We start from the raw sequence: 22,573 nt of genomic DNA, 5'->3' as shown, positions 1-22,573 counted from the left end.
TGGTGGAATTTGTTTTACAGTACAGATCTTTTCTTTGGTACAGGTTCCAGCATTACGTTAAACAATAAACATAAAACATATAGGGGCGGTTTCCCGGACCAGGATTAGCTTAATCCAAGACTAGACCTTAGTTTAATTAGGAAATATAACTAGTTTGAACAAACATGCCTTACTAAAAACATTACCTGTGTGCATTTTGAGGTAACACAAAGGCCACTGATGTATTTTAAGATATGTCAGTGCAAGTTGTTTTCAGTTTGGAGAGCTCTTAAAAGTGTTTAAGTCTAGGACTAGTCTAATCCCTGTCTGGGAAACCGCCCCTTAAAGTAACATACATAATGAAAAACACATTCATACATTCAATGATCAAATTGTTTTTGTCACTGTGGTGTTGGGTTTAGGTGCAGGGTTAGGGGTGGGGTATCATTGCGATTTTTTTCCTAATAATTATGCGTTTTTGTACAATTCACTTCATTCAAATGTATATGAATTAGCCACATGCAGTTGTAAAATACATATCAAATTCAACCTGATCTTTTGGAAATTCATGAGTGAATTACAGTTATGTATGACAGTAAGACCTACAAGGTTTTTTTTCAAAAGTCAGGAGTTTAATACAAACATTTTAGCTTAAGGGATTCAAGTTTATTTTTTATAAAAAAATGAAATCAGGGACAACAGAGTTGTGCTCAGTGTAGTTGTTTGGAGTTATTTAGTTAACATTGCAGAAGTCACACAGGAGGAGATTCTCATTAATGCTTGAATGCTTTAAAATTTAAATCAGTGTTTTAATGTTTGTTGTGTTTTAGTTTGTGTCAGAAAGAATCGGCTGAACCCAGCTGTGTGTCCATGAAGAGTGATGCGTCAATGCCTCTTCCAATAAATTTCAGTTTGAGAGACTCTTCTGCTGATCTGAGGTGTTGTATATTTCTCATACTGTAAACTACACTTTATCTCTTTCTATTCACTGTTATTCATTATATAAAGTACGTGAATATATATTTACAAGAAATTGTGATGTTTTAACTACAGTAAAAAAAGAGATCAAACTGAATCACAGATTATAAAGGAGAACCTGGACTCTATTTTTAAGGAAGTCTGTGTGTGCGCGTGTGTGTGTGTGTGCGCGTGTGTGTGTGTGTGTGTGCGCGCGTGTGCGGGTTGCAAGTGTGTGTGTGTGTGTTTGTTTGTGTGCCCAACATAACATCCTTCTGATTCTCAATCTCTTTATATTATATTTTAAACAATTTGCTACAGTTGTATATCATGTGTGTTACAATCACACTTATTTTGCCACATGCCTACAGCTCTTCTTAAGTGATTTTGATTCAGGATACAAATTTTGAAACATCAATTGTATGCAATAAAAACAACTATTTATTTTAAAAAAAGTACACAAAATGTCATTGAAACATTGAAATGTATTAATGTTGCAGTAAGTCGTGCAGATATCATGCAGTTATTTATTCTGCTGTCTGTGTTTGTTTAATTGTGCATGTTTATATGAGTAGTTGCATTTCATTGCTTGTTTTCAAAATTGTGTTTTCTTTGTTTATGGTGATTAAGGAAGTTGAGCAGAAAATCATCTCTGTAATGAAGAATGAGTTGAACAGTTTTAAGAGACTGTTGAGTCCAGATTACCCAGAATGCACTGAGAGAGAGGAGGAGGATGATAAAAGTCATGTAAGAGTCAGAGAGGCGTTTCTGAAGATCACACTGCACATCCTGAGGAAGATGAACCAGAAAAACCTTGCAAACACATTACAGACCAGTAAGAGCTCTCAATTGTTACATCATTACAGTTATTTAAGTTCAGAGAAATGTTTATTATTTTAATGAAAGATCATTTGTGTTTTAGTCAGGTGCCTTCATGATGGGATAATCTAACCATCAAACATAAAAATATATTTGTAAAATATTCCTTATCACATACACGTACATCTGATGCATAAATGATTAAATGTATTAAAGGTACAGATTACCTTAAAATAACAATTCAGTCATTCTCACACTTGTTGCCTCAGCATAGTATCAAGCAGACTTAAAATATAGCACACAAGTTCTGTAGACTGCTTTTATGATATTTTTTATAATTTGTGTTTCACAAACTGATGTGTTGAGTAAATGATGACAGTGTTCAAATACAGCTATGAGTAAACTATGTTGTGTTTATTCCATCATTATTTATATAACAGATAATTTTCTCTTGTTTCTCAGAACTGATGCCTGTGTATCAACAAAAACACAAATCCAGACTAAAGGAGAAATATCTGAGAGTTAATGAAGGGATCTTCAGACACGGTGACTCAACAGATTTAAATGAGATCTACACAGAGCTTTACATCACAGAGGGAGGGAGTGGAGAGATCAATAATGAACATGAGGTGAGACAGATTGAGACATCGTCCAGAAGATCAGAGACACAAGAGAGACAAATCAAATGTAATGACATCTTTAAAGCTTTACCTGGACAACACAAACACATCAGAAGTGTGCTGACTAAAGGAGTCGCTGGAATTGGAAAAACCGTCTCTGTACAGAAGTTCATTCTGGACTGGACTGAAGGAAAAGAAAATCAGGACGTTCACTTCATATTTCCACTTCCTTTCAGAGAGCTGAATTTGATCGAGAAGAATCTGAGTCTTATGGATCTTGTTAATCACTTTTACATAGAAACGAAAAAACTTACATTAACAGATTATGATGACTATAAAGTCATGTTTATATTTGATGGGCTGGATGAAAGTCGACTACATCTAAATTTCCACAACAATCCGAGTTTATCTGATGTAACAGAATCGGCTTCAGTTGATGTGCTGCTGACAAACCTCATCAAAGGAAATCTGCTTCCTTCTGCTCTGATCTGGATAACCTCTCGACCAGCAGCAGCCAATCAGATTCCTCCTGAATGTGTCGATCAAATCACAGAGGTACGAGGATTCAATGATCCTCAGAAGGAAGAATATTTCAGGAAGAGGATAAATGATCAGAGTCTGTATGATAAAATCATCACACACATCCGATCATCAAGAAGTTTGTACATCATGTGTCACATCCCAGTCTTCTGTTGGATTACAGCCACTGTTCTAGAGAGAATGTTGAGTGAAGCAGAGACTGAAGAGATCCCCAAGACTCTTACACAAATGTTCACACACTTCCTGATCTTTCAGACCAAACTAAAGAGTCAAAAGTATGATGGGAAATATGAAATAGATCCTGATCAGGCTAGAAAGAGCATTTTCTCATTAGGAAAGTTGGCTTATGAGCAGCTGGAGAAAGGGAATCTGATCTTCTATGAGGAGGATCTGAGAGATTGTGGAATTGATGTGAAAGAAGTGTCCGTGTATTCAGGAGTTTGTACTCAGATCTTCAGAGAGGAGCCTGGACTTCATCTGGGGAAAGTGTTCAGCTTTATACATCTGAGCATTCAGGAGTTTCTAGCTGCTTTATTTAAGATGATTTCGTTTTCTAAACAAAACACAGGACTCTGCAATATGTTCAGTTCAACTATGACTGATTCACTGAAGCAAGAAGTGGACAAGGCCTTACAGAGTGAGAACGGACACTGGGATCTTTTCCTTCGATTTCTTCTGGGTCTCACACTGAAGTCTAATCAAACTCTCTTACAAGACCTCATGAGAAAGACAGTAAGCAGCTCTCACATCCATCAGAAAACAGTTGCTTACATTAAAGAGAAGATCAGAGATAATCAATCTCCAGAGAAATCCATCAATCTGTTTTACTGTCTGAATGAACTGAATGATCAATCTCTAGTGCAGGAAGTCCAAACATTCGTGAACAGAACCGGTGCGAGTCGTCTCTCTGGAGTCAAACTGTCTCCTGCTCAGTGGTCGGCTCTTGTGTTTGTGTTACTGAACTCAGAAAAGGAGCTGGATGAGTTTATACTGAGTAAATATGATCCATCAGAAGAATGTCTACTGAGACTCCTGCCAGTGGTCAAAGCATCCAGAAAAGCTAAGTGAGTGTTTTACTGTGTGTTTTATTGTCATTTATTAAATAGGACAGTATTTTTCAACACAATTCCTGGAGACTCCCAGGATTTCAGATTTTGAAGGTCTCTCTCAACACACACGTGCATTCCCATGCTCATTATGTAACTTTTAAAAACACAAAACATACTTTTTGTACGTTTAAATAGATGCTGAAGCGTACAATGTAGACATATTTGCAACATTTACTTGTAGCATTATTATGTTTTTTACACCTACAAAAACGTAACACATTTATAAATCTTTCAGACCATAAAGTACTGTTGTTGTTCTCGAGACCGGTCTCAAGACCACTTTTTAAAGGTCTTGGTCTTCTTGGAATCAACCGCATTTTACTCGGTCTCGGACAAAGAGGACTCAGAATTTTATTTCGAGACCGGTCAAGACCACAACTGATGGCACATCACAAATTAATTTTTTTATCATTAATTTTATGCAGTTTATTCAGGTTCGGCATATGATTTTGGCATTGTTTAAGCATTGTTTAAGTTTCTCCCAATGACAATTTTTCTAATTTTATTACTAAAAACACCTGCATTGTGTTAAAGGAACACGCCCACATTTTGGGAATTTAGCTTATTCACCGTATCCCCCAGAGTTAGATAAGTCCATACATACCTCTCTCATCTCCGTGCGTGCTGTAACTCTGTCTGACGCAGCCCCCGCTAGCTTAGCTTAGCACAAAGACTGGAAGTGGGTGGCTATAGCTAGCATACTGCTCCCAATAAGTGACAAAATAACGCGATCATTTTCCTATTTATGTGTTGTGATTTGTATAGTCAAACCGTGTACAAATAACAAGGTGATATGAGACACAGCGATCTTTTAACAGTATACATACTGAGAACTATATTCTCTGAAGACGAAGCACTGCCGCATGGGCGGAGTGATTTGCACAATTCTGACCGAACTCTCTGCTCCTCACCAGGGGCTTCTCGTGTGCTGCGAGCAGATCACTCCGCCCATGCGGCAGTGCTTCGTCTTCAGAGAATATAGTTCTCAGTATGTATACTGTTAAAAGATCGCTGTGTCTCATATCACCTTGTTATTTGTACACGGTTTGACTATACAAATCACAACACATAAATAGGAAAATGATCGCGTTATTTTGTCACTTATTGGGAGCAGTATGCTAGCTATAGCCACCCACTTCCAGTCTTTGTGCTAAGCTAAGCTAGCGGGGGCTGCGTCAGACAGAGTTACAGCACGCACGGAGATGAGAGAGGTATGTATGGACTTATCTAACTCTGGGGGATACGGTGAATAAGCTAAATTCCCAAAATGTGGGCGTGTTCCTTTAAGTGGATGGCAATCCATGGAAAGACAGTTCAGATTAATGGTTAAGTTGATTTCAGCTCTTAGTGTTTGTTCACTTTTATTTGCTTATAGACAAAGATAAATACCCACATATCTGCAATGCCTTTGATTATTTTATCAACTTCTCTGATGGCACACACACACACACACACACACACTCACGCTCGCGCGCGCACACACACACACACACACACACACACACACACACTCACGCACACACACACACACACACACACACAGACAAGAAGTGCCTAATCATATGCATATTCCACCTTTTATCATAAGTGTTTCAATGCAGTGACTTGCAGTGGTCTCGGCCTTGACTTGGTCTCGGCCTGTCTTGGTCTTGACTTGGTCTCGACCCTTTCAAGTCTTCGTCTTGTCTCAGTCTCGGCCTGTTTTGGTCTTGGTGATGACTTGGTCTCGGTTTAGGTGGTCTTGACTACAACACTACCATAAAGATTGCTATATAATTTCTCTTTAATCATTTTATTGATAATGTTACCACCCTAACTCTACCCTAAACCCTTTTTATACAAAAAATGTAAAATATGTAATGTATTCTTTTTATATTCTGCAACGTAATGGACAGAAATATGTAAGAAAATATTAGTAACAATGTTAACCTGATAAGGATCACGGCACACCCCCTCCCTTGCACGTGAGGCTGCATAAATGTCCTTGTAACTTTAAAGCATTAAATCTTCAAAATATACGGTCATGCGGCACATTGTTTGAAAGCTTAGACTTTTGGGATTCCATTACGCGCAACACACACAAAGCATAATATGATTTATAGCCATAGTCATAAAACTGTAATCTAGTTGTTAGTTACCTGAACCGGGCGGCGCCGATTTAGGATATTTACTTACCTTCAAAATCTTACCTATCCGCTTCGGTAAAATTGTCCAAAACTAATTGTTCATAAATCCCCAAAAGACCAAGGAAATGGAATATCCAAGCCTTTTAATCCAAAACGATTTGTTTGCCTCACAATCTTGACGTTTCTGACCGAATTACGATATAAATACTGTAAACAATTAGTTCACTAACGGACATTCATTCGAATCTCACTTTTCATTCATGATTTATAATGAATATATTCGGATGTCACTTTATTGTGCAATGTCTGAGAAACAAATATGCCCCCTTGTGGAATTTCAGCCGTTCCATAAGAGGCTAACAATATAGCAGTTAACTCTTTCCCCGCCATTGACGAGATATCTCGTCAATCAAGAGAAAACGCTTCCCCGCCAATGACGAGTATTTCCGTCTTTCCGCAATATCGCTATTATCCACTAGGTGGCGCCCTTCCGCAACTTTTTAAAACCAGAAGTATTGCCCTATTGCAAGCTGCTGCATGTCCGTGTCTGTTTAAAGATCACTCTGAATGGGATCTCTATGAAACGTCCATCACAAAAATGGAATTATCTCTGCTTTTTGCTCAAAATGTGGTGTTTTTGCAGAAACCTACCCATATTCAAAAGCTGATTACAAAATAACTCCTGAAGGTAGGATGAAACGTTTTTTTTTTTTTTTTGAAAGCAGAGGGTCTGTTCTTTCATTTGGTATATTGTATGTTTATATATTTGAAGAAGAACATTTTCTGTAAGGCATTAAACTTTTGTGAAAATCATGAAAAACGTTGGCGCTGGCTGGCAACATTTTAAAAAAATGCTGGCGGTGAAAGAGTTAAAAAATATTTTAAACCGCTAATACAATCCTACCCAAAACAGTTTATTAAAATCATGTACTATTAGAAGTAAAAAGCATTTCAGACAGACAAGTGTAATATTATATAAATTAGGGATGCACCGAATCCAGGATTCGGTTTCGGATTCGGCCGAATACTGGGCTTTTTGGCGGGGTTCGGGTTCGGCCGAATCCTAGATTTTTTTTCCACCGAACTGAACCCTAGGCTTGCGCTATGCTGGTCGACGTCACGCAGCCGTTGATTACACACATCGGGTGCTGACGTGGAGATGAGCTTTTTCTTTCGGTCAGCTGGACACACCAAAACTTTTAAACACCCCTGAAAACGCCTTGAGGACCCCAAATGCCAGCTGTTTTTCAGCCGAGCGCTTGGTAGCTGTGATGCTTCAGCTGTGAGCCGGTTGGTTGCTGTGGTAATGTCCCGCCCCTCCTCCACTGTAATTGGACGGACATTGACGAGCGGAGCTTCTCACTCAAAGTTAAATATAGTTTTCAGCGCGGAGCTGCTTGCTTATTGGAAAAACGAGCGTGTCGCAACGCATCGCTTTCATTATGCATAGGCTTATGGTAATTGTCAAAATAGTTTTTCCAACTTGTCATCCTGGCATAATGTACAGTTAAAATTATATAAAATGAAAAATACACTGCTGTGGACGTTTTTTACTTCATTAATGTGTTTTACTGTGTTGGAATAAGGATGCGAGTAGGATTCGGTATTCGGTTTCGGATTCGGCCGAATCTTAAACGGTGGATTCGGGATTCGGCCGAACCTAAAAAATCTGGATTCGGTGCATCCCTAATATAAATAATAATATACTTTTTCACTACAAAAATAATTAGTAATGAAAATAAAATAATAATAAAAAGTAATTTTACTGCATACAGAGATCAAGCTTGAGTTTTGTTATCAATATTAAACTGCATAATATAGTCTATGAATCGCCATGATTGGGTGATACACAAAAGGCTAATATTTGGATTTACTTTTATATTTTGCTTGTGAATGGGTAGACAACGGTATTGGTCAAATAATTAAGTTGCTAATGTTAATCATTACTAGGTTAAGATATGGGCGTGTTCCTTTAAAGGTACCAAAGGAAGTGTTGCCATAATGTTAAATTGTTCTTTAACAATTACATAGAAGGTATGTGGCTTTATTAAGTGCAAAAATTATCCAGAAACGAATTTTACATGTCAATTTACAACGCAGAATTTGTCATTTGATTTAAATTTTCTATTTTTGCCCTATTTGAAAGGGTCATGAATAATAATGTTGAGCTCTGTTCTGACCCTACAGTCACATTAGCTACAAAAGTGAACGACACCTAACGACACGCACTCGCTTGATGGGCGTTTCTTGGCTAGTATCTAAAAGCGGTATCAAAAGTCACTTCAGAGGTATTGTTAAGTTACAAGAACAGTGTTTTTGGATTTAAAAGTATTTCTTTCTCGATAAAAGTAACAAAATATACGAGATAAAATGCCAAACTTATCAGATATATACAGAAATACGCATTTGCCGCCATCTTGAATTATTTTCTCCGACTCGACCACAGACCTACGTCACAATCTGCTCCTTCACTCCGATTGGCAGTCTCTTTGTTGCATCGCTCAGCATTTGCATAAAATAGCCTGCTTGTCTATTTTGGCCCCACCTCTTCGCTGGCAAGCGGCCACTCCCATTGAAAATGAATGGTAGCCTGTCGCTCTGTCTCTGTCTCTTGTAGCTAATGTGACTGGGGGGTGAGGTTCATGCCAGAAGCTCACATTAGTAAACAGACCTTATATTTTGAGCTCTTATCAGACGAAAATACAGATTTAAGTAATAACTAATTGTTTACTAATAGAACTTCAGCTAAACACTAGCATATTGCATGTATTGGCATTTAGCAGTCACAACTTTGTTTTAAGCATTTTAACAAATTTGTAATTAATTTAATGTGTAATTTAATGTTGGGGCGTACATCTCGACTTAGTTCAAGAGTCATTCCCCTTGAAATTCAGAAATCTAAATTGGTGAATAGGCTTTATGCCCAGCTGCACTACTTCCTGAACTTCAGCCAGTTCATTGTTTCCTGTCTGCCATTATTGGACAAACTGATTAATCCATGTGTGCCTGACCTCAGTAGTCACAACAACAATAACACCTGGATTAATCAGTTTGTCCAATAATGGCAGACCTGAAACAAGGAGCTGACTGAAGTTCAGGAAGTAGACAGCTGGGCATAAAGCCTATTTAGAAGAAATCTACAGATGCAAACAGATGGAGGATACACACTAAAAAATGCAGTAAATCTGAGTAACTGCATCTGGTACATTAATAAATAAAACTGAGTAGAAATAAGTTAACATTAAACATTAAAAATAATTAAGTTGCTGTATTTTGTCAATCATTTTTGCAGTGATTTTTTTCAGTAAAGTTAACAAAGTAGCAGCAACAGCCCTTTTCAGTTTAGATTACCCACCCCGGGCCTGGTTCACCTTCTATCGAAATGTCAGGTTCTGTGCGAGTATTGTTGTACAGTATAGGTGCCTGTCTGTCATTTCTCAGATGCGCCCGCGGACGGTGCCCGAACCGCAACGCTCTGTCCCATCTGGGGCCCTGTCCAAGGTCCTGAAGGCGCTGTGCAGCAGGCGCTGCTTAAAATAAAAGTGTTTTTTTCTCTCGTCCTCCCTTTGGAGGACAGAAAACAACCACCACAAAAAAAAACACTCTGCCCCGTCAGAGCTCTGTGAGTTTACACGAACCGTTCTGACATATATCAAGGCAGATCAGCTGTTCGTAAGCTTCGCAGATCACTCATTAAGCATGCCTATTAGCACAGGCCATCTATGGATCGTCGAAGTTATCTCCTCCCTTAATCAGCGATGCTCACTCTGGGTTAAAGCCCACTGTACATGAGGACTGGCTTTACCACGTGAGTAACCCTACCGCTTTTTATTTTTAATTGATCTTTATACTGTATGATGATTAGATTGACTGTGTTGGACTGGACTGCTGCCTTGAACTTGAAAACACAACACACATTATGTTCAATAAAGCATGTGCACAGAGCTTAAATAAGTTAATTTATTGGTGTCTCTTTGGCTACAACAGACAAATACACAAAACATTTGTCAAAGTATCATAGTAGACAAATGTTTTGTGTCCTCGTTGAATAACATTTTATTATTTATCTATTTATTATTTAATTTAGGACATTTAGGGGAGCCCTGCCAAGTTTTAGGATAATAGTACATAATAGTAAAATACACAACGCAGGGTTGCCAACTCTCACGCATCTGCTGTGACAGTCATGCATTCAGCCTCAATCTCACGCTCTCACGCTAAAAAAAGAAATCTCTCGCTTAAATAGACATTCTTCTCTGCTGTATTTTTTTCACTCATGTGCATGGCTGTACCCACCATTGAGGTCCCTGGACCTTGGTTATTGTCTGACATTTGTCTTATTTAACCCAACGTTCAGCGCTTGTTTAGCTTCTTGCGGTGCCGCGCAGACCAATCGGCATGTGACGTCTTAGCACTGCGAGACCAATTCAACAGTAAAAGACTCTGTATGCTTTTGAATCGATCTAGCAGTAGTGTGATGTTGGGAGCCAACAGGTCTGCACTGCACCCCATTAAGTAAGATAAAGTCAAAATAATTCCCAGATGACGAATCAAATCACAGACAGAGGTGCATCTCAAAGGAGGACAGCTGTGCGATTCCTCAGGAAGTAGAAGTGCAAAAAAGATTTAAGTAATCAAATGCTGACTATTATACAGCTGTATAATGATTAGATTCACAGCCTTGAACTTGAAAACCCGAGAAAATCACTCACTGGTCTTGACTGTAACTTCTGTAACTTGGTGAAAAAGTATTAACCCATATTTACTTTTAAATAAATTATTTTTTTTTGCCAAAAATCCGTAGTGTTGAGCTATTCTGTTGAAGTAAGTTTAAGGTTTATTATGGAATTTTGATTTCCTGAACAACTTTTACTAAAATTACTTCTTCATTAACAGACAGTAAATCCAAATGTGAGAAGTTTAAAATTCAGCCTTGCATTATATCTTACAGCAGGTAAGCTGGTTAGGTAGGTGTGAGGATAGGCTTCAGCATTTGTGTAGCGGCTATTCTGCAGAGTTGTGTGTGTATAATTGGCTACTGTATTGTGAATAATTGTGCAATTGGAAAGAAGGATGCCATGTGATTATGATTTATTACTGCCTTTTAGATAGAGGCAAGGGTGGTGGAAGAGGGACTTTGTCAGTATGTCGAAATTCTGACACGTTCTCTCATTCAGTTTATTTGTTCCAGTTTACAAGGCACTTGTAAAGACTTTTTGTGAGCACCTATATACAGTAAATAAATGAAGGTTTCAATAAACTTTCCCACAATTTTTTCCAACAGGAAAATTAGCCAAAGCAAAATTCTTATTACAGACAGAAGGGTAATGGACCATTCTATGGGCACAATTTATAGTAATTTCCTAAATATATAAGCACCATGCATTGTTTCATTCACCGTGTTTTATGCAAACAAAAAACAGTTTTACTAATTTAACCTATTGAATCAGATCATGAATTGACGATAAAGTAGAATAAATGCAAGGCCATGTATGCTCCTAGAATTAACCTCATAGATTATGATCTTAGTTAATCATCATCCTTATTTAGGGGAGCTTGATGAACTTTAAGCTCTCTTTCAGCAATGCCCTGATCATAACAATCACATAATAAATCAAATAGTCAAAGTAACAGTGAACTAAATAAACTTATCAAAACAAAAAGAAACATGTCAGAAACAAAAAGAAACTTATCCAAACAAAAACATCAAACATTTGGAAATTAATGTAGTTGGTGTAGGTTTAGATGGTAATAGGCTTGTGGTGGCGGCAACAGTGGTCACCGGCCAAAATTTCCAGTAGGCCGCTGCATGCGCAAGTTTGGGGAAAAATCTCACTCCAGACAAATCACCAAAGTTGGCAACCCTAACACAACGGGAGATATTTATATATATTTTTTTCCTCAGATCCCACAAACACTCAGCCTGAAGTTTAGACAGAAATCTGAAAGATCATTCATGTTCTTCACTCTCTGTAGGCTGAATAACTGCAGTATTACAGATAAAGGTTGTGTTGCTTTGGCTTCAGCTCTGAGATCAAACCCCTCACATCTGAGACTTCACGAACTGAACTAGAATAAAGCAGGAAATTCAGGAGTGAAGCTGCTCTCGGATGTACTGAAGGACTCACGCTGTAAACTGGAGACACTACAGTAAGTGTTATTATTAAAAATGATTGTTCAAGTGTTTATGAGGACAATAATTCTGCTAGTGATAATACTGATTTAAGATTAATATTTCTTAACTACTTGAATAATTTCTTCAGTAAAAGCTTTAACTGATTCAATGACTTCATTTATTTGATGGATTAAAAACATAATGAAAAATAATAAAATACATAATAACTTTTGTTATCTACTGAAAAGTGATGCAGGAAACACTTAATGTTAATAATTATATGTTAAATAAGCCATTATTAGAAAAGAATTGAATACATCAATGATGACGTACGTGGCGGCGCACACAGTTGCAGCAGCTCAGTGTCTCACCGGTCGGTGCTGTGTTTATTTGTTTTTGTACGTACTTTTTCTTGTTTTATGTACATTCTGTTGGGCGAACAACAACTACAGCTGACACAAACTCTTTAAGATCGGAGTTTGTTTCAAAGAGAGCATAACAAGCGAGTTTCTCCGCTCACATAAGATTCCAGCGAAAATAGCGAGGGACCCCCGGCTCTCTGTGGATTATTATCTCAGTGGGGAGCAGACGCAGGCGGCGTAGATAGAGGAGGCAAAAGCGGGGCTGCAGGGCTGGAGCACTAGCCAGGCTACGGAGGCAGCCACTTAAACCACCGCTTCCCAACATATTCCTCTCGAATGTTAGGGCCCTCTCGAACAAGGATTGTGAAGACCAGCTGTACAGCGGCCCAGAGGAAAGCACTCCAAAAGGTCATAAACACCACACAAAAGATTGTGGGCTGCTCTCTCACCACACTTCTTACCCCAGTGGTGATGAACTGCTCTGAAAAACTGGTCCGCAACAACATCATAGCAGCCCTGCCCTGCAGCCTTGACCCACACCAGAGCAAACCGAACCACATGCAGTAGCAACAGCACTCAATCACATCTGGAGCAGCAGGGGAGCTATGCGCAGATGCTCTTTGTAGACTATAGCTCTGCATTCAACACCATTCCCCCATACAAGCTGGAGGTCAAGCTAGGGGACCTGGGGCTTCCATATATCACCTGCAGGTGGATTAGCAGCTTCCTCACTGATCGCAGACAGAGAGTCAGAGTGGGCCATCACACATCCACAGCCTTAAGCCTCAGTACTGGCTCCCCCCAGGGCTGTGTGTTGAGTCCCCTGCTCTACTCTCTCTATACACATGACTGCACTCCTGTCCGTCACAACAACATCATTGTTAAGTTTGCAGACAACACTACAGTGGTGGGGCTTATCTCTAGAGGGGAGGAGTTTGACTAGAGAGGTGAAGTGGATTGGCTGACGAAATGGTGTCATCTGATTTTCACGTATATCTATTTGGTGTCAAAGCTGTCAATCAAGCCGCGTATCTCCCGCCCGTTGGAAGCATCTCACTGGTCTCTTGAAGCTCAGCACTGGATAGCTGAATAAACATAGCCTGGTGAGACAATGACTTTCCTTCATCGAGGTAAACGCTTCCCCCCTGATGCCAGACATACGTCTAGGAGTGACAAAATTATGGTAGGAGTGTGCAAACAAAGTATCTGTCTAGCACAGGGGGTGTCCAGTACGTTGATCGCAAAGGCAATGCCGGTAGATCGCACATAAGTTAACTGCTGCTCCACGCGCGAAATTGGCATTATGGTCTTAGAGTAATTGTGAAACACGCAAGTCTTTTTGAGTTGCTGCGCCTTTCTTCTCAAATGTGTTTTCATAAATCACATTTCAGCAGCTCAGTCGCCTTTAACTTCCAAAATTTACCAGGATGCGCATTCTTGCTTTCACACAGGAGCTGATCCACGCGCACGGGGTGTGTGTGTGTGAGCGAGCAAACCAGAGAGAGAGAGAGAGAGAGAGAGAGGCAGTGTAGCGCTGATTTGTATGCTTCTGATACTTGTCATTTTCTAGTTTGTTTCACTAAACCGCATCTCCGCTATTTTAATGAGTACTCGACATGTACTCAAGGATTTTTTTTAACTCCTCAAAAAGAATTGAGTAGTGGTGACAGCCCTAAATTCAATGTAGAGATATATGCAGTATAGTCCTACATGCATTTAAAGTGTTATAAAAATAATTAACTGTGTTTTTTAGCAGGTAGATCTTGTCGGCTTTATCGTTTTAAAAGTAGATCACCACACAAAAAAGTCTGGACACATCACCATGTCAGTGTATTGATTCATTGTCCCTTCATAGTTTGCAAGAGACATTTAATAACTTAATACTTAATACAGTATTAAATAAACTAAGCGTATTTAATAAACTGAGCGTATTCATCTGCAATATGAAACGCGACTTGGCCATTCTAATTAATGATCGGAAGAACGCGTATCGACCACCGTTACTGTAAAATATGCACGTATGTCCATTTAAACTCAATTTTGGTCATTATTCATTACACTGTAGGGGTGTAACGGTACGCAAAAATCACGGTTCGGTGCGTACCCCGTTTTTGAAGCCATGGTTCGGTTAATTTTCGGTACAGTAAGGGAAAAATGCAAACATTAAACTGCAGGTTGTTTATTACTATAAACTTTTTTTACAATTTGTTTACACTTTTTTTAAACACTTTTTATTAAAATATAATATGTAAAATATATGTAAAATGAAAAAAAAAAAAAAAATACTACTGCAAAGTTCTTTTTTACATTATTTTATAACAGTAGGTAACTCTTTTCTTAACCTTCTCTTAAACTTTTTCTACTTAAACCTTGCACTAAACTAACAAATTCAATTCCTGAATACATTTATAAACTATTAGCCTACATTTTTGCCACCAAAAATTTTCTGTTTTGATTTATTTTTGATTGTTTAACTCAAAGTATTGAATTGGCTATGTACCATCTCTGTATAAAAATAATATTACTGCTCTATGTGTAACTGCATAGCAAGCAACATGATGATATACTTATTATACACTCATTTTGAGATTAGTGAGTTGCATACATAGCCATCTTTGATCTTTTGCACGTTTCTCCTAATCTTTGCTTGTGTCGTCAATGTAAGCTGTGACTTAAACTAACGAACCCCTCCGCAGCTGAGTAACAGCTGAGTAAGCCCGGGTTACAGCTCTATGTCCCGACCAGCTGATCGCATTGTGACAATGATATGATTGACGTGAGGTGCAGATGAAAAATCTGATCACGCATTCCTTATTCTCGCTGTCACAGAAAGCGCGTCTCATGATTCATAGCAAAGAAAGACGCGCAACCTCTCCCGCACTTTTGAAAGAACAAAACAGCGCGTTGACACGCGTTTAACATGCGCTTTTAGACACGACACGTAAACGTTTACATCAATAATCAAACGGATATACAACTAAGTAAATAAAAATCTTTCTGCGGGCCGAATTATATTATATGTTTGACAGAAGACTTGCGCTGAACGCGGAGACTTCTGCCACTTATTATGTTCGTGTGGAAACGCACGCATTATGTTCCGCACAGGTGCACACGAAAGATTGCATTCGGCCTTTCGGTGCACGTGTGCACCGTGCCGAAAGCCCTGAACCGAAATGGTCCGGTACGAATACACATACCGTTACACCCCTATTACACTGGCAAGAATATGGTTACATGTAAAGATGCCATACCAAGTATGACAATGCTACATTCAACTGCTTTTGAAATACAGTGGTTTTTTCACTTCTACCATAAAGACTCAGAAGGTAAGTGAACGTTTGAATGACATTTATTACATGTTAAATTAAAAGACAGAAATTCAAATCAGTCTCAAAATAAAAGAGATGCTTGAGTCTCATAAGATTTTGGCATATGCCCCGCCTTTCGTCCGGGTCTAGCTGTAGTCTGGCAGATCCTGCCTGATGTTGAAGGCAGGGGCGGAGCCTACCCCCCGACAAAAGAACAGGGAACAACCTGGTGGTGGTGGGGAGGATGGAGGTGAACTTCAGCTACGACACCTACGGGCAGCAGGAGAGAGTGTTAGTTCAGCGTTTAAATAGTCGGCATTGAGCTGTGATTGGTAAGCCGATTTTATGAATGAATGACGTGGTATTAGAGTCTTCCTGGTAGAACTTACGCTGACGCTTTCATTTCTACCATAAAGACTCAGAAGGCAAGTGAACGTTTGAATGACATTTATTACATGTTAAATTAAAAGACAGAAATTCGAATCAGTCTCAAAATAAAAGAGATGCTTGAGTCTCATAAGATTTTGGCATATGCCCGCCTTTCGTCCGGGTCTAGCTGTAGTCCGGCAGATCCTGCCTGATGTTGAAGGCAGGGGCGGAGCCTACCCCCAAAAGTGAAATAGATCAACTGGCTTGATTGCTAGGATATCAAAGAGATGTCAATCCTGAAACAAAAGAAAATGTTAAGAAGGAATCAGACTTCTTAAGCTACAACAGCTATTTATTGGAACCCCCCCAAAAATAAAGCCACGATAGGCATAGGCATTCACTTTAATGTCTGATTCACACAAAAGGAATAGGATAAGAATTACAATATGCTTCGTCGTAAAGTGCCACGGTAGGCTTACATGGATAGGTAGCCCCGATAGGTGATATGTAAAGCCACAACGATCGATAGCCCCGATAGGCAATGTGTAAAGCCACGATAGGCCAAAACGATCGATAGCCCAGGTAGGCGATGTGTAAAGCCACGTGGATTGATAGCCCCGATAGGCGATATGTAAAGCCACGATAGGCCACAGCAATCGATAGCCCTGATATGCGATGTGTAAAGCCACGTCGATCAATAGCCCCGATAGGCGATGTGTAACACCACGGTAGGCCACATCGTTCAATAGCCCCGATAGCCGATATGTAAAGCCACGATTGGCCACGATAGGCCACTTGATCGACAGCCTCGATAGGCAATGTGTAAAGCCACGATAGGCCACGTTGATTGATAGCCTCGATAGGCAATGTGTAAAGCCACGATAGGCCACGTTGATTGATAGCCCCGATAGGTGATGTGTAAAACCACGATAGGCGATATGTAAAGCCACGTTGATCGATAGCCCCGATAGGCGATGTGTAAAGCCACAATTGGTCACGTCGATCGATAGCCTCGATAGGCGATATGTAAAGCCACGTCGATCGATAGCCCCGATAGGCGATACGTAAAGCCACGATAGGCAATGTGTAAAGCCACAATAGGCCACGTCGATTGATAGCCCCGATAGGCGATGTGTAAAGCCACGTCGATCGATAGCCCCGTTAGGTGATGTGTAAAACCACGATAGGCGATATGTAAAGCCACGTCGATCGATAGCCCCGATGGCGATACGTAAAGCCACGATAGGCCACTTGATCGACAGCCTCAATAGGCAATGTGTAAAGCCACGATAGGCCACGTTGATTGATAGCCCCGATAGGCAATGTGTAAAGCCACAATAGGCCACGTTGATTAATAGCCCCGATAGGTGATGTGTAAAACCACGATAGGCGATATTTAAAGCCACGTTGATCGATAGCCCCGATAGGCGATGTGTAAAGCCACGATTGGCCACGTCGATCGATAGCCTCGATAGGCGATATGTAAAGCCACGTCGATCGATAGCCCCAATAGGCGATACGTAAAAGCCACGATAGGCCACTTGATCGACAGCCCCGATAGGCAATGTGTAAAGCCACAATAGGCCACGTAGATTGATAGCCCGATAAGCGATGTGTAAAGCCACGTCGATCGATAGCCCCGTTAGGTGATGTGTAAAACCACGATAGGCGATATGTAAAGCCACGTCGATCGATAGCCCCGATGGCGATACGTAAAGCCACGATAGGCCACTTGATCGACAGCCTCGATAGGCAATGTGTAAAGCCACAATAGGCCACGTCGATTGATAGCCCCGATAGGCGATGTGTAAAGCCACGTCGATCGATAGCCCCGATAGGTGATGTGTAAAACCACGATAAGCGATATGTAAAGCCACATCAATCGATAGCCCCGATAGGCGAGAAGGCCGTGGAGAACACTTACAGGGCAACGTTTTGCAATTTAGTGCAAAGACCGCAAAGGGCAAGATACGGGGCAATGATATGCTGTATGCAACAAAGACAGTTACGGGGCAACGACTTCCCATGTAGCGTGAAGACCGCGAAGGCAATGATGCGGGGCAACGATATGCTGAATCATAATAAAGGCTGCAGAGGATAGATGCGGGGCACCATATGCAATGTAATAAGTCGGTTGTGGTATCCATGACACAATGTAACCATATGCTGATTAGCGAGAAGGCCATGATACACATCAACAATTTGCAGTATAGCAGTATGACTGCGAATGCTGGATACAGGCAATGATATGCCACGCAGCAAGGAGGTCACGAGAGCCATGCAATGGGGCAACAATATATCCTATAGTGAGAAAGGCTGCGTATGCTATGTCGGAGGCTGTGATGGAAAGCGACAACATTCCTATAAAGCGCGCTATGCCACAGATAAGTTTAGCGAGAAATGAGACATGGTTGAGTAACCTACACCACCACCAGTATCTGCTGGATCGTACTTTGATCATTATGCAGCTTAAAGCTATAGAAACTGATGAAACGTTGCATTTCAAGTGTATTCACTTTTCAAAGTATTTATGTAGAAAAAGATGGGATTTTGGCTATGGCTTTAAATTTCAAGTGTATTGATGGCAGAAAAAAAAATTACCTAGGAAAACAGAATCATAACATTAACATGAAATTGATAAAACAAAGAAATTAAGGTTATTGAATTTTAAGATTAATAATTATAGACTAGAAAGATTAGAAAATATGGAAGTAAACTAATCTAAACTGTATGAACTAAATGTGAACGAACAATACGCAATTGAATGCTTAGTGTCTTGACTGGAGTGTTATTAAAATCCTGAAACTACTAGAAGGTGCGGGATCAGGTTATGTCAATAGACCACGATCAATGATAGCCGACACCATCAATTGCCCTTCTCACGCAGAGATTATGAATACTACACAGGATTTGTCTGGAATCATTAGACTTTTGGGTCATTTATTCTGCCGATTATTTTTCGGAGTTATGCTTACTGCGAAAACCCGTAAAGACATGTGATACATGTAAAGTCCTGCACATGCTTGACTTTTAAGCGCTTCTGAAGTTCGCCAGTTATTCGTAACTCGTATTTTAAATGAGATCATGAGGAGCGCGTGATGCGCTGCTCTGTCATGCAGGTGAATGATCTCAGCTTTAGCAGCACGTATAGTGAGCACGCATCGTTTCACACAGAGAACTTTAAATCTTTCGGCAATTTTACTAGGTTCTCTTTACGGGAGCGATCCCAGAACATTTACGGGATGTGATTGTGTTGACACGTTAGCCTCAAACAATTTTAGAGAACATATTTTAGACCATACTGCGAGTCAGACTTCACCTAAAGTCTTTGACAACATGCGATTGACTTGTTTATCCATTAAAGTTTAACTTAATTATGCTGAACATTTTCACATACCATTCTTACATAACCTGCAGTTGCAACACCAATATGCATAGCATGATTTGCCTCATAAGAAACTTTTCAATAAACGAGTAATGCTTTGACTTCGTTGCACCTGAACTTGTAATGCATGTAGCGTGGACTTCGCACTAGGGTGGTTAAAATGCACGCTGGGTTTAAAATCAATGAGAGAGAGTTCCATTCCCTGTTACAAGGTAATTTTCAGACCGCTAAGGTATCAGTGATTTGCAACAAAGTTTTAAGAGGTTTGCAGACGAAAAATCCGTTGAAGATTGAGAAAGTTATGATATTTTTATTATTAGAAATCAGAGGAAAGTTATATGGATGTCTATGGAATGTGTGTGACCGAAATGCTGCTTATTTACATGTTTTTGCTTATAACTTTCTCATTTATGTTCAGATATGTTCATGAAATTTTAACAGAAGGTAGAACTTTGTTAGTACTTTCAAATTAAATTATAAACATTTGCTGTTTTAGTCAGAATGGGCATCGGACCCATGTTAACCATTATTTTTAGAATGATGCCTGCAGTGGACGTTCTGACATGACGTTCACTGTAGTCTAAAACAAGAACGTAATATGCAAATTTTCGCAATTTGTTTAAATAAAATCTCCTCCATACCATTACCATGTTTCAGCACCAAGATAAAAGATATATATTGTGGTCCATTTACGTTTCATTATTGTCCAGAGTTTAGTGGAAGCACATCGACCGGTTGAAAGTGACACTCAGTTTTAAACCGTTGCTGTGAACTAAAAACACCTCCGAATTGAATACTCAAAATATCAAACGCTTCCGGTGTTCAGACTTGACGTATTTATTGTCGTATTTAGTGAAAACATACTACAACCTTGCGACGATGACTGAATATTGCATGAGACGCATTGTAAAAGTACCGCGCGGGCGGAAGCAGATTTTATTCGATGCGCATACCCGCGATGTCAGCATTGCTATATTAAATAGAAGAAATAAATTGTCACATTCCCAGTACTATCGTGTCGGCAATCTCACGGGCTGCGATATAATGATAAAAAAAAATAATAATTTAATGATGTAACTTACCTCACACCAAATTAAAATGACAGTACATTTAATGCCACAATTCTTATGAAATGCAATCAATTGATTTCAACTGTGTGACAGCGTTTCCGACGGTCGTCGGACGAAACATTGATAATTGTACATTTGACCGACATAACCAGACAATCACTCGCAATTTGCGCAAGAAATGCAAGTTGAGCGTTACGACTGCGTGCTTATTCCCGTGTTAGTATGCCAATGTAGCCCATCGTCAGTATTGAGCAGGCTGCATAGTGATGTTAACAGTGACATTAACAATGACATTAACAACTAAAATAAGACATCTCGTATATTTTGGTCAAAGACTGCAATAACTGACAAATACAGTAGGTAACATTTAATATGTCCCTTAAATTGGTAGGAACAGGTAGGCACATATCGGGAAGGTTGTATAGGATAGACATATTCAGGAAAATTATGTAAAGCAGTGACCTTACCTTGTTTCTTAGGCAGACACATATGATTTTACACCATTTTGTCGTTTACACATTTTTTCACCATTTGTTTACAACAAACACGCACAGATAGTTAAGACAGTTGCGTTCGGGTCTTTTTGACTTAAACTTACTCACGCGTTAATGCCGTGCTGTTGAGACGCGATCGCCTTTCAGGAGGAATAATGCCGTAAAAAAATATATATCTTTGCTTTACAGAGCCTTCGTGTGGTGACTCGTTTAGATGAGAAGACAAAGATATTTTAGTTAGGAAGACATCACCCTTCGGTGTTTACCATGAACCGTAACTCAGGCAATCAATATGATCAGTGACACCTGTTGCGGCCGAACTTCTCAGCAATCATCAGTGACACCTTTGCAAGCGTCCAGTGAGTTGCTATGGTCGATTACAGTTTACGCTTAACAGGACTGCATTGCATTTTAATCTGTTCATTGAAATGAAACGCCTCATTCCTTGCGTTTTTGTGCCAAGTTTGCGAGCTTCCCTAAATAAGGGTCTTTGGCAAATATGAGTTGCGTTCGAAGGGACTGGTCAAACACGCCTACCGTAACCTTGTGTTGCAGTCTGTGAGAACGAGCGGCAAATGAGACGAGTAGCATATCGTGGATGAGAGATCCTGGGAAAAGGTTAAATTGGCACGAAAACATTGCGGGCCGAGTAAACATACCGAATTCACAAATAAGCAGAGGAAGGGCGAGCGTTTTGACATCCGATTCTGCTTGGTACGAGTAACAATCGCTTTGAAAACGTTTGGTTTGTACTAAGCATCGAGCAAACGAACTTCAGCTACGACACCTACGGGCAGCAGGAGAGAGTGTTAGTTCAGCGTTTAAATAGTCGGCATTGAGCTGTGATTGGTAAGCCGATTTTATGAATGAATGACGTGGTATTAGAGTCTTCCTGGTAGAACTTACGCTGACGCTTTCATTTCCTGAAAAGTGATCGGTTTGGACATACGTGAGTTTCATCGTGCAGCGACGATTTAATAAACTTCTCAAATGCTGCTACAGTGAGGAATAGCCACTTTAAGACACAAATGTCTTGCACATCACACTTTATTATACTATATTGTAAATGTTGTATATGTTGTCATTGAATGTTGCACTGACTAGAGGACACTTAAATTTCGTTGTACTTGTGACAATGACAATAAAGGTCTATTCTATTCTATCAAACACAAATTACTCATCACATTATTTTATGTTTTCAGTACATTGAGTGCTATGTGCAATTTCTGCTTTAAAATCAAGTCTAGGACCAGTTTCTGTAATTTAATCCATATTAGTTAAAGGAAATGTACAGCCAGTTATTATCACCTAATAGACACT

At 39.6% G+C, this 22,573-nt stretch overlaps 1 long non-coding RNA gene and 1 pseudogene across 1 annotated transcript in view; one reads left to right on the top strand and one right to left on the bottom strand.

Moving 5' to 3' along the window:
- LOC129422414 (NACHT, LRR and PYD domains-containing protein 3-like) overlaps window positions 1–22,573 on the top strand; it is a 100,399-nt pseudogene that overhangs the window by 2,249 nt on the left and 75,577 nt on the right.
- Window positions 1–22,573, bottom strand: part of LOC141350026 (uncharacterized) — a 413,142-nt gene that overhangs the window by 363,416 nt on the left and 27,153 nt on the right. The window lies entirely within an intron of this gene.

Source organism: Misgurnus anguillicaudatus, chromosome 16 (genome assembly GCF_027580225.2).
Source record: "Misgurnus anguillicaudatus chromosome 16, ASM2758022v2, whole genome shotgun sequence".
Lineage (NCBI taxonomy): Eukaryota > Metazoa > Chordata > Actinopteri > Cypriniformes > Cobitidae > Misgurnus > Misgurnus anguillicaudatus.
The sequence above is the reverse complement of the archived record's forward strand: the minus strand, read 5'-3'. Positions and strand labels throughout refer to the sequence as shown.